Source organism: Panthera pardus, unplaced genomic scaffold (genome assembly GCF_024362965.1).
Source record: "Panthera pardus isolate Hobbes unplaced genomic scaffold, ASM2436296v1 HiC_scaffold_346, whole genome shotgun sequence".
Classification (NCBI taxonomy): domain Eukaryota; kingdom Metazoa; phylum Chordata; class Mammalia; order Carnivora; family Felidae; genus Panthera; species Panthera pardus.
The window spans coordinates 39,385-51,072 of NW_026526928.1; the positions used below are offsets into that span (position 1 = coordinate 39,385).

Sequence of the window (11,688 nt, forward strand, 5' to 3'; positions counted from 1 at the left end):
CTTTCTTCGGGGCTATCTGAGAAGACGCACTCACCAGCAGGAACAGTTGGAAGAGACCAGAGCAAGAAGCGTTGTGGGACAGGAATAAAAAGGGGGCTACCAACGGAGACAGTACTCTGACGGCAAGTTAATCTGGGGGTAAGAAAACAGGACTTTTTCTTGGGGCCTATCTGAGCAGGAGCAACTAACTAACAGGAGAAGGTGGAAGAGGCCACGAAGGGAAGTGTGTGAGGTACAGGAATAAAAGCGGGGGCTACCACCTTATACCCAACTCTGAGAACAACTTGACCTGGGGGCAAGGAGACACGATTATTTTGGGGCCTATCTGAGCAGTACCGACTAACCAGTAGTAAGAGTTGGAAGAGAACAAAGCAGGAACTGTGTGTGTGGGGGGGGGCAGTGGCAGGAATAAAAAGGGGGCTACCAATTAAACCCTACTTTGAGGACAGCTTGACCTAGGGGCATGAAAATAGGACTCTTTGTTGGGGCCTATCTGAGCAGGATAAAGGAACAGTTGCAAGAGACTAAATTGAGAAGTGGTGGTGGGGGGCTATAAAAGGGGTGCTACCAACTAAGACCCTACTCTGGAAACAACTTTACCTAGGAGGCAGAAAATAGGTTTCTTTGATGGGGCCTATCTGAGCAGTACCAACTAAACCAGCAGGAAGGGTTGGAACAGTGCAAGGCGGGAAGTGTCGGGGGGGCAGCAATAAAAATGGTGCTCCCAACTGAGACCATACTCTGAGGACAGCTTGACTCTGGGGGCCAGAAAACAGGACATTTTTTGGGGGGCCTATCTGAGATTGATGTCTAACCAGCAGGAACATTTGGAAGAGACTAATGCAGGAAGTGTGGGGGGCAGGAATAAAAGGGGGGGCTAGTAACTGAGACCGCACTCTGAGGAAAACTTGATCTAGGGGGCAAGAAAACAGGGCTCTTTGTTGGGACCTATCTGATAAGGACGAACTAACCAGCAGGAACAGTTGGAAGAGAGCAAAGCAGGAAGTGGGGTGGGGGGGGAATAAAAGGGGGACTACAAACTGAAATCCTACTCTGAGGACAAGTTGACTTGGTGGCAAGAAAATAAGACTTTTTGTTGTGGCCTATCTGAGCAGGACCACCCAACCAGCAGGAAAATTTGGAAGGTCCAAACCAGGAAGGTGGGGGGGCAGGAACAAATGGGGGGCTACAAATTGAGATGCTACCCTGTGGACAACTTGACAGACGAGGCAAGAAAACATGACTCTTATTGGGGCCTATCTGAGTCGGACCAACTGACGAGCAGGAACAGTTGGACGAGATCAAAGCAGGAATTGGGGAGGCAGGAATAAAAGCGGACACCAACTGAGATCCTACTCTATGGACAACGTGACCTGGGGGGCAAGAAACCAGGGCTCTTCCTTCTGGCCTATCTGAGCGGTACTACCTAATCAGCAGGAAGAGCTGGAAGACACCAAAGCAGGAAGTGTGGGAGGCATGAGTAAAAGGGGGGCTACCAACTAAGACCCTACTCTGAGGACAACTTGAACTGGGGCAAGTAAACAGGGCTCTTAGTTGGGGCCTATCTGACCAGGACCAACTAGCCACCAGGAGTGGTTGAAGAGACCAAAGCAAGAAGTTTGCCAGGGCAGGTATAAACGGGGGCTACCAACTGAGACCCTAATCTGAGGATGACTTGACCTGGGGGCAAGAAAACAGGACTCCCTTTTGTGGCCCATGTGAGCAGGACCAAGTAACCAATAGAGCAGTTGGAATGGACCAAAGCAGGAAGTGGGGGGGGGCAGGAAAAAAGGGAGGCAACCAACACACACCCTACTCTGAGGACAACGTGACCTCGGGGGCAAGAAAACAGGACTCTTGGTTCGTGCCCATGTGAGCTGGACCAACTAACCAGCAGGAACAGTTGGAAGAGACCAAATCAGGAAGTGTGTTTGGAGGAGTGGCAGGAATATAAAGGGGACTACCAAATTAAACCAGACGCTGAGAACAACGTGACCTAGGGGCATGAAACTAGGACTCTTTCTTGCAGCCTACTTGAGAAGGAACAATTAACCAGCAGGAACACTTGGAAGATACCAAAGCAGGAACTGGGTGGATCAGGAATAAAAGGGGGCTACCAACTAAGACCCCACTCTGGAGACAACTTGACCTAGGGGGAAAGAAAACAGGAATCATGGTGCAGCCTATCTGAGCAGGGCCAACTAACCAGCAGGAAGAGATGAAAGAGACCAAAGTGAGAAGTGTGGGGGGGGGGAACAATAAAAGGGGGGCTAAAAACTTAAACCCAACTCTGAGGACAACTTGACCTGGGCCAAGGAAACAGGAATATTTGTTGGGCCTTATCTGAACAGGACCAACTAACCAGCAGGAGTGGTTGAAAGAGACCAAACCAGGAAGTGTGTGTGTGTGTGGGGGGGGTGGTCAGCAGGTACAAAAGGGGGGTGCCAAATTAAACACAACTATGAGGACAACTTGTCCTAGGGGCAGGAAAATAGGATTCTTTGTTGAGACATATACAAGCAGGACAAACTAACCTATAGGAACAGTTGGAAGAGACCAAAGCAGGAAGGGGGAGGCCGGAATAAAAGGGGTTAGGCTACCACCTGAAATCCTACTCTGAGGTCAACTTGACCTAGTGGAATAAAAATAGGACTCGTAGTTGGGGCCTATCTGAGCAGGACCAATTAACCAGCAGGAACAGGTTGAAAAGACCGAAGCAGGAAGTGTGGGGTGGGCAATAGGAATAAAAGAGGGGGGCACCAACTGACTCCCTACTCTGATGACCACTTGACCTGGGCGAAAGAAAATAGGACTCTTTGTTGGGCCCTATCTGAGCAGGACCAAGTAACAAGCAGGAACCGTTGGAAGAGACCAAAGTAGACAGTGTGGGAGGGCAGGAAAATAAAGGGGGGGCTACCAAGTAAGACCCTACTCTGGGGACAACTTGATCTAGATGGTAAGAAAACAAGACTGTTCGGTCCTATCTGAGCAGGAGCAAATAACCAGCAGGAGCCTTTGGAAGAGAACCAAGCGGGAATGGGGGGGGGGGGATAAGAGGGGGGCTGCCAAATGGGACCCAATTCTGAGGACAACTTAACCTGGTGGCAAGATAATAGGACTCTTTGGGGGCCAATCTGAGTAGGACCAACTAACCAGTGGGAACAGCTGGAAGAGGCCAAAGCAGGAACTGGGGGGCAGGAATAAAAGGGGGGCTACCAGCTGAGACCATACTCTGAGAACAACTTGACAAAGCGGGCAAGTAAATTAAGACTCTTTTGGAGCCAGTATGAGTAGGACCATCTAACCAGCAGGAAGAGTTGGAAGAGACCAAAGCAGGAAGTGTGGTGAGTAGGAATGAAAGGGGCCTAGTAACTGAGACCCTACTCGGAACACTACTTGACCCAGGGGGCAAGAAAACAGGACTCTTTATAGGGGCCTGTTGAGCAGGACCAACTACACATCAGGAATCGTTGGAAGAGACCAAACCGGTAAGTGGGAGGGAGCAGGAGTAAAAGGGGGGCTGCCAACTGAGTCCCTACTCTGAGGACAACTTGTGTTGGGGACAAGCCAACAGAACTCTTTGTTGGGACATATCTGAGCATGACCAACAAACCAGTGATTACAGTTGGAAGAGACCAAAGCAAGAACTGTGTGTGTGTGGGGGGGGGGGGGCGGTGCAGCAGGAATAAACGGGGGGGTGGGGGCTACCAACTGCAACAATACTCTGAGGACAACTTGACATGGGGTCAAGAAAATAGAACACTTTGTTGGGGCCCTGTCAGAGCAGAATCAACCAACCAGCAAGAACAGCTAGAAGAGACCAAAGCAAGAAGAGAGGGGGGAGGAATAGAAGGGGGGCTACCAACTGAGACACTCCTCTGAGGACAACTTGTCCTAGGAGCAAGAAAACAGGAGGCTTTGTTCAGGCCTATCTGAGCAGGACCAAGTAACCGGCAGGAACGGTTGGAAGAGAGAAAAGTCGGAAGTGTGTGTGGCGGGGTGGCAGGAATAATAGCGGGGACGGGCCCAGGCTCTTCTGCAGCAGGTGTCGGGACTTCATGGAGATCCGCAGGGCCCATCCCGCCCCGGGGAGAGGAGATCAGCCTGGGCCGCGGTGCCGGGCTACCTGTAGAGGGTGGCCGCAGGCCCCGTCCACTCAACTGTGCCTCGGGGATCTGAGGAAGCTGAGGACCTTGGGGTGAGGGACAGGATCCTAGGTCAGGAAAGGGCAGGGACACAGGACGGGGCCACGGTGTCCAGGTGGGGGTCAGAGGGAGGACTGAGGGACTCAGGTCCCCAGGACAGAGGGGACGTCCCAAAGTTCAAGACCTCACGCCTTCTGAGAAGGGCCCTTGGGAGGCATGGGGACTCGCGGAGGAGAGTCGGGCCAGACTTCCGCAGCCGGGTCTCAGAGACACCGGAGGAGGCGCAGGGGGCGGGGGGAGCACTGGGACACCTCAGTTCTGAAGAGGGCAGGGCCCGTGTCCTGCCTGGGGCGATTCCTAATGAGGAGCAGAGGGATCTGCAGGCAAAGGAGCCAGGACCCCACAACAGAGTCAGTCCGCGCAGGCCCCCGGGAGGGATGGGGACACTGGGCGAGGCTGGACTTGGGCATCCGGGTCTCGGATCACCCGGACCGGGGAGTGGGGGTCGGATGGGTGAGCTGGGGAGAACCGAGGACCCGCTGTCGGTCGGGAGCAGCCGCTCCGGCGGGCAGAGGGGAGGAGGGCCCAGGTGCTGTCAGGAGACCAGGTCCACCCCAGCCCAGAGCTACGAAGTCAGTCCGTGCCGCAGGCCCGGGGAGCCCCTGCATCGGGTGGCCAGAGGTGGCGGGCGCCCCGTCACTGAGCCTGGGCGGTGCGTCCCAGAGACCTTCGGACCCTGGTCTGAGGGGCACGAGTTCCCTTCGTCAGCGGCCACGCGCCCAGGCCATCCCCGGGGTGCAGGAGGCCACGGAGGGAGCACCGAGGGAGGGACTCCGGCCCCCAGAACGGAGGCCCCGGCCCGGAAGGCGACCCCTAGCGGCAGCCTAGGGAAGCCCCTAGTGGGAATGAGGCCCCGCGGGGTGTCTGGACTTCCGCATCCGGGTCTCAAGAGACTGGCGGGGCGGCGCGGGGCGGGGCGGGGCGGGGCGAGGGGGCCTCGGCGTCGTCGGCGTCTTCCGGCCTGCGCCTCGAAGCCCGTCGGGCGCGGGAAGGGCGCCGAGCCTCGTGGGCTTCGAGGTGAGGCCCAGAGGGAGGAGCGAGGGAGCCGGGACCCAGAGGGGAATGAGTCCGGCGGTGGGGGCGGCGGTGGAGGCCGCAGGGTGGCGCGGCCACGACGACTGTGACCAGGGCGTGAGGCGTGGGCGGCCTCGGGCTCTGGGTCCCAGCCCGACCGAGAGCTGGTTGCGCGCGAGGAGCCGGCGTCAGGCGGCAGAGCCCGAGGCCCAGGCCGCCCAGGGAGTCCGGATGGGGACGAGAGGACAGGGCTGAGGGACCCCAAGGAACCCATGTGAGCCCCTGCCATCGGCCCCGGGCCTCCCCGGACTTGGTCGCCTCGTGCGACGCCAGCCGCCTTGGCCCGGACCTCGCCGGGCCGGGAGGGCTCTGGTGGGAGGCAGCGGGCCCGGGGCTCCCCGGGAGAGCCGTGCGGGAGGACGGCCGGAGGCCCCTTGGACCCCAGCCCCGGGGCCGCCATCGGAAAGCCGCCCCCGCGGTGGGTCTGGGCGAGGGGAGGGCCTTGGTGTGCGGGGCTGGACCCCGGTCAGCCGAGGCAGGATCCCGGGCCCTGGCCGGGGTGCAGGGGAGAGAGGAGGCGCTGCCTCCCAGCCCAGGACACCTACGTAGGGCCCAGGAGGCCTGCCCTGCCGCTCGGGTCCGCTCTGGCTGTCAGCGGAGGCCCAGAAGGGGCAGGTCCAGGCTGGATGGGGTGGGGGCTCCCGGGGTGGGGGGGCGCCCAGAGTCCTGGCCAGAACCTCCTGGCCGCAGTGGGGGGTGGGGGCCCGGGGCGGTGCACGCGGTCTGCACCCACCCTGAGACCCTGAGGCGCCCCCTCCGTCCCTCCCTCCGTCTCTCCCTCCCTCCGTCTCTCCCTCCCTCCGTCTCTCCCTCCCTCCGTCTCTCCCTCCCTCCGTCTCTCCCTCCCTCCCTCCCTCCCTCCCTCCGTCTCTCCCTCCCTCCCTCCGTCTTCCAGGGGCTCGGAGAGCTCTGGAGTTGAGGCCTTGGTCTGAGGCAGGAGTCCCGAGGTCACAGAGCAGAGGAGGCGCGGCCGCGTGGCAGTCGGTTGTCCAGGCGAGGTGCGTGCTCCGCGCGTGGGGCCGGGGGCTCGCCCATCCCACCCCAGAGGGGACCCCTCGGCCCCCAACCCCCACGCGGCCCCGCTCTCAGGCCTGGGAGCTCGGGCTCTGTGGGCTGGGCCTCCCCCTGAGGAGCCACCCCTCATCTGTCTTCAGGGTCTCGCGACCATCATGCCCCTGGGTGAGAGGGGTGCGCTCTGCAAGCTTAAGGAGGAGCCAAGAGAGGTCCCGCTGCCATGGGATGCACCGCTGCCAGAGCCTGAGAGCAAGGAGGTGGAGTTGAAGAAGGAGGAGGTGGAGGAGGTGGAGGAGGAGGTGGAGGAGGTGGAGGAGGAGGTGGAGGAGGTGGAGTTGGAGGTGGAGGAGGTGGAGTTGGAGGTGGAGGAGGTGGAGTTGAAGGTGGAGGAGGAGGAGGTGGAAGAAGTGGAGGTGGAGGTGGAGGTGGAGGTGGAGGACGTGGAGTCGGAGGAAGAGGAGTTGGAGGAGGAGGAGTTGGAGGTGGAGTTGGAGGTGGAGTTGGAGGTGGAGGAGGTAGAGTCGGAGGAAGAGGAGTTGGAGGAGGAGGTGGAGTTAGAGGAGGAGGTGGAGTTGGAGGAGGAGAAAGCAGAGGAGGAGGAGAGGGGGGGCCCGTCTCCCTCCTCCTCCTCCTCCTCCTCTTCCTCCCTGTCCTCCTCCTGCTCTGTCCTCATTCTGGTCCCCCTGGAGGAGGGATCTGCTGCTGCCCGGTCCCCGAGTCCTCCCCAGAGCCCTCGGAGCACCTGCCCCTCCCCCAGTGCCATGGCAGGCGCTCCGGGGAGCCAGTCCCACCAGGGCTCCAGCAGCCCCGATGAGGAGGGGTCGAGCACCTGGGGGGCCCCGGCAGGGGCCCAGGCCTCGCTCCCAGATGCGCTCCGCGTGAAGGTGGCCGGCCTGGTGCTGCTGCTGCTCCTCAAGTATCGCACCAAGCAGCCGACCACACGGGCGGAGATGCTGGCGGCGGTCAGCCGAGATGACCGGGACCGCTTCCCCGTGATCTTCCGCCGAGCCTGCGAGTATCTGCAGCTGGTCTTTGGAGTCGACGTGAAGGAAGTGGACCCCCGCGAGCACTCCTACGTCCTGGTCAGCATCCTGGGCCTCAGCTGCGATGGGACGCCGAGTGGTAGGGACGGCATGCCCAAGACCAGCCTCCTGGTGCTGGTCCTGTGGGTGATCCTCCTGGAGGACGACCGTGCCCCTGAGGAGGCGGTGTGGGAAGCGCTGGGGGTCATGGGGGTGTATGCCGGCAGGGAGCACGTATTCTATGGGGAGCCCAGGGAGCTGCTGACCGAAGTCTGGGTGCAGGAAGGGTACCTGGAGTACCGGCAGGTGCCCGGCAGCGAGCCCGCACGCTACGAGTTCCTGTGGGGTCCCAGGGCCCACGCAGAAACCAGCGGCGTGCAAGTGCTGCAGCACATCCTCGCGGTCAACAGCAGGCAGCCCGGGGTCTCCGTGTCTGTCCGAAGAGGCTGTGAGCCATGAGGAAGAGCGGGCCTGAGCCCGAGGGGCAGCCGGGCCCGTTCCCGCCTGGGGTCGAGCAGCTTCTCCTGCGGGGCACGAAGCCAGGCCACTTCTCGCCTGCGAGTGCGAGCAGAGCGGGCGCTGGGCGTTGTGAGTAGTGGAGGGCCAGGGCGGCTTGGGGGAAAGCGGGGCCAAGAGCACGTTTGGGTGGGTTCTTGTTCTCTGTCTACGTGGCCTCGGAAATCGATCTTTGTTTCCTCGAGGAAGTTTTCAGATGTTGTTCCTTGTCACAGAAGGTTTTGTGAGCTTCGGGCTCAGCGTGGGAGTGGCACCCACGCCACAGGTGTTCGAGAGTCAGAGTTTTGCCGTTTGGTGCAACGAGCTGGGAACCCTTCCGTCCTCGTTCGGGATCCAGAAGGGAATCGCGGTGCCTGGGCTGGGCACAGACAGGGATGTCTTGCAAACGTGAAGACCTTGGCAGTAAACGGATGGTTTCAGGACATGGAGAAGTAAAAGATGTTCGTTCTTGCTTCTCGTCCCTTGTCGTCTGTCATTCTGGACAAGGGACATAGAGATGTGTGCCTGCCTTTGCTTGGGTCTCCAAGAAAGGAGGAGACACCCGATCTGAGCAGAGGTCCCCAGCTCACTGGGACATTTGTGGCCGGACATTCGCCGAGCTCTGCTCACTCTCGGAAGGGCCCTGTGTTGGCAGTGAGGACACTAGGAGAGGCAGGACACGTCTCGCCCATAGGTGACTATCTAGCAGCTGCGGTCCCCATGGGAAGGCAGGGAAAGGTCCCCTAAGAGGAGCAGAAGAAATGAAAGAAGGCTGAGGCGGTGGGGCTCCAGGGGGGGGAGCCCTGCAGTGGAGATGCCCTGCCCGAGCCAGGCTGGCCTGGGATCTCGGTTCAGTGCGATGCCTTCCGGGCAGCTGATCACAATGTAGCGGGGAGGGGACAGTGGCTGCGGTGGGCTCCCTGCCTCTGTCTCCAGGAAGTCGGGGAGCGAGAGCCTGGATCTGAGGCGCACAGACTCAGCTGTGCAGAGGGCGGGGGCACGGCCCGAGCCGGTCAGAGTCAAGGTGAGGATCCCGGAAAGGATGGTGACAGAGGTGGGGGCCTCGGTCTGGGATGCCTGGTTCGGGCCGGCAGAGAGAAGGGGCCCGGCCGGGCAGCAAGGCGTGCACGTCGACATGTGAGGGAACACGGCCGGCCCCCCATCCCGGAATCCAGGTCAGTCCAGCCGGCAGCCCGAGAGACCCCGGCAGGGTGGTCAGGCGGAGCCCTTCTCCCAGCGGGGCTAAGGGTGGTAGACTCGGGGCCCCAGAGGGACGGGCCCAGGCTCTTCCTGGAGCTGGTGTCTGGACCTGAGGGAGAGCGGTAGGGCCTACTACACCCACCCACCCTGGGTAGAGGCGTTCAGGCCCCGCTGAGGCCCCGGGGTTTCTGGAGAGGGCAGCCGCAGGCTGCGTCCACTCAACTGTACCTCGGGGGTTTGAGGGAGCTGAGGACCTTGGGGTGAGGGACAGGATCCCAGGTCAGAAAGGGCAGGGGCACGGGCCGGGCTAGGGAGTCCAGGTGGGGACATGGGGGGGAGGACCGAAGGACTCAGGTCCCTAGGACACACAGAAGGAACCTGCCAGAGTTCGGGCACCCGCGTCCTTCTGTGAAGGGCCATGGGCAGGATGGGCATTTGGGTGGACAAGTCGGGCCGGACTTCCACAGCGGAGTCTCACAGCCACGGGGTGTGTGTGTGTGTGTGTGTGTGTGTGTGGGCGGGGGGAGGCGGCTGGGACACCTCAAGTGGGCAGAGGGCAGGGCCTGGGTCCTGCGGCCATTCTTGGCGAGGATGCAGAAGGAGGACAGAGGGAGCCTGGGCCCCTCAACAGAGTCAGTCTGAGCCTTCCGAGTGCCTGCCCCTCCCCCGCTGACATGGCAGGTGCTCCGTGGAGCCAGTCCGATGAGGACCCCAGCAGCCCCGATGAGGAGGGGTCCAGCAGCAGAGGGGACCCAGGAGGAGCCCAGCCCTCGCTCCCAGACGCATTCAGCCTGAAGCTGGCTGACCTGGTGGCATTCCTGCTCCTCAGGTATCGCACTCAGCAGCCGACCGACCACACAGGCGGAGATGCTGGCGGCGGTCAGCCAAGATGACCAGGACCACGTCTCCGTGATCTTCCACCAAGCCTGCGAGTATCTGCAGCTAGTCTTTGGTGTTGACGTGAGGGAAGTGGACCCCAGAGACCACTCCTTCTTCCTGGTCACCATCCTTGGCCTGATATGTGATGGGATGCTAAGCAGTAGGCAGGGCATGCCCACGGCCAGCCTCCTGGTGCTGGTCTTGGGGGTGGTCCTCCTGGAGAACAACTGTGCCCCTGAGGAGGAGGTGTGGAACGTGCGGGCTACCAACTGAGACCTACTCTGATGACAACGTGACCTAGGGGCAAGAAATCAGGACGCGTTATCAGGGCATACGTGAGCAGCACCAACTAACCAGCAGGATCAGTTGGAAGAGACCAAAGTGGGAAGTGTGTGGCCACCATGAATAAAAGGGGAGCTAACAACTGAAAACCAACTCTGAGGACAACGTGACTTGGGGGCAAGAAAACAGGACTTTCTTTTGGGGCTTATCTGAGCAGGACCAACTAACCAGATGGAACAGTTGGAAAAGACCAAAGCAGAAAGTGGGTGGGGGGGCTACCAACTGGGATCCTACTCTGAGGACCACTTGATCTAGAGGACAAGAAAACAGGACTCTTTGCTCGGGCCTCAATGCGCAGGACCAACTAACCAGCAGGAATATTTGGTGGAGACCAAAGATGGGAGTGTGTGCTGGGGAGGGGTGGCTGGAGTAAAACGGGGGCTACCAACTGGAACCCTACTCTGAGGACCACTTGACCTGGGGGAAAGATAAAAGGACTCATTGTTGTGGCCTATTTGAAGAGGACCAACTAACCGGCAGGAGCAGGTGGAAGAGACCGAGGCGGAACTTTGTTGGGGGTAGGAATAAACGGGGGGCTACCAACTGAGAAACTACTCTGAGGGCAACTTGAACTGGGGGCAAGAGAACAGGACTCTTTGTTGGGGCCTATCTGAGCAGGAACACCTAATCAGCAGGACCAGTAGGAAGAGACCAAAGCAGGAACTGTGCGGGGGGCAGCAGGAATAAAAGGGGGGCAACCACCTGAAACCATTCTCTGAGTAGAACTTAACCTGGGGGCAAGAAAAAAGGACTCTTTGTTGGGGCCTATCTGTGCCGGAGCAACTAACCAGCATTAACATTTTGAAGAGACCAATGCAGGAAGTGGGGGAAACGAATAAAAGGGAAGGCAACCATCTGAGACCCTATCCTGAACACAATTTGACCCGGTGGCAAGAAACCAGGACTACTGGTGCGTGTCTATCTGAGCAGGACCAACTAAGAAGTAGGAACAGTTGGAGGAGACCACAGCGGGAAGAGGGGGAAGGGAACAAAGGGGGACTAAACACTGAAACCCTACTTTGAAGACACCTTGACCTGGGGCAAGAAAATAGGACTCTTTCTTGGGGGCTATCTGAGCCGGACCATCTAAGCAAAAGGAACAGTTGGAAGAGACCAAAGCAGCAAGTGGAAGCAATAAAGGGGGCCTACCAACTGAGACCCTACTCTGAGGACACCTTGACCTGGGGGCAAGTCAACAGGACTCTTTGCTGGGGCCTATCTGAGCAGGACCAACTAACCAGCAGGAACAGTTGCAAGAGACCAAAGCGGGAAGTGGGGAGGGGCAGGAATAAAAGGGGTGCTACCAAGTGAGACACTACTCTGAGGACAGTTTGACATAGGGGGCAGGAAAACAGGACTCTTGGTGGTGCCTATCTGAGCAGAACCAACTCATCAGGAACATTTGGAGGAGACCAAAGCAGGAAGTGAGTGTGTGTGTGTGTGTGTGTGTGTGTGTG

At 59.6% G+C, this 11,688-nt stretch overlaps 1 long non-coding RNA gene and 2 pseudogenes across 2 annotated transcripts; all 3 read left to right on the forward strand.

Moving 5' to 3' along the window:
* The first annotated feature begins 3,148 nt into the window (after positions 1–3,148).
* LOC128774631 (uncharacterized) lies at positions 3,149–6,543 on the forward strand. Of its 2 annotated transcripts, none has more exons than XR_008419068.1 (3): positions 3,149–3,488; positions 6,175–6,277; positions 6,434–6,543. It is a non-coding gene; the product is annotated as an uncharacterized LOC128774631 (long non-coding RNA). The 2 variants fall into 2 exon arrangements; XR_008419067.1 differs by lacking the exon at positions 3,149–3,488 and adding an exon at positions 5,157–5,493.
* A 256-nt stretch (positions 6,544–6,799) lies between these two features.
* On the forward strand, positions 6,800–8,044 carry LOC128774635 (melanoma-associated antigen 10-like; annotated as a pseudogene).
* A 1,393-nt stretch (positions 8,045–9,437) lies between these two features.
* On the forward strand, positions 9,438–11,412 carry LOC128774636 (melanoma-associated antigen 9-like; annotated as a pseudogene).
* The last annotated feature ends 276 nt before the right edge of the window (positions 11,413–11,688 follow it).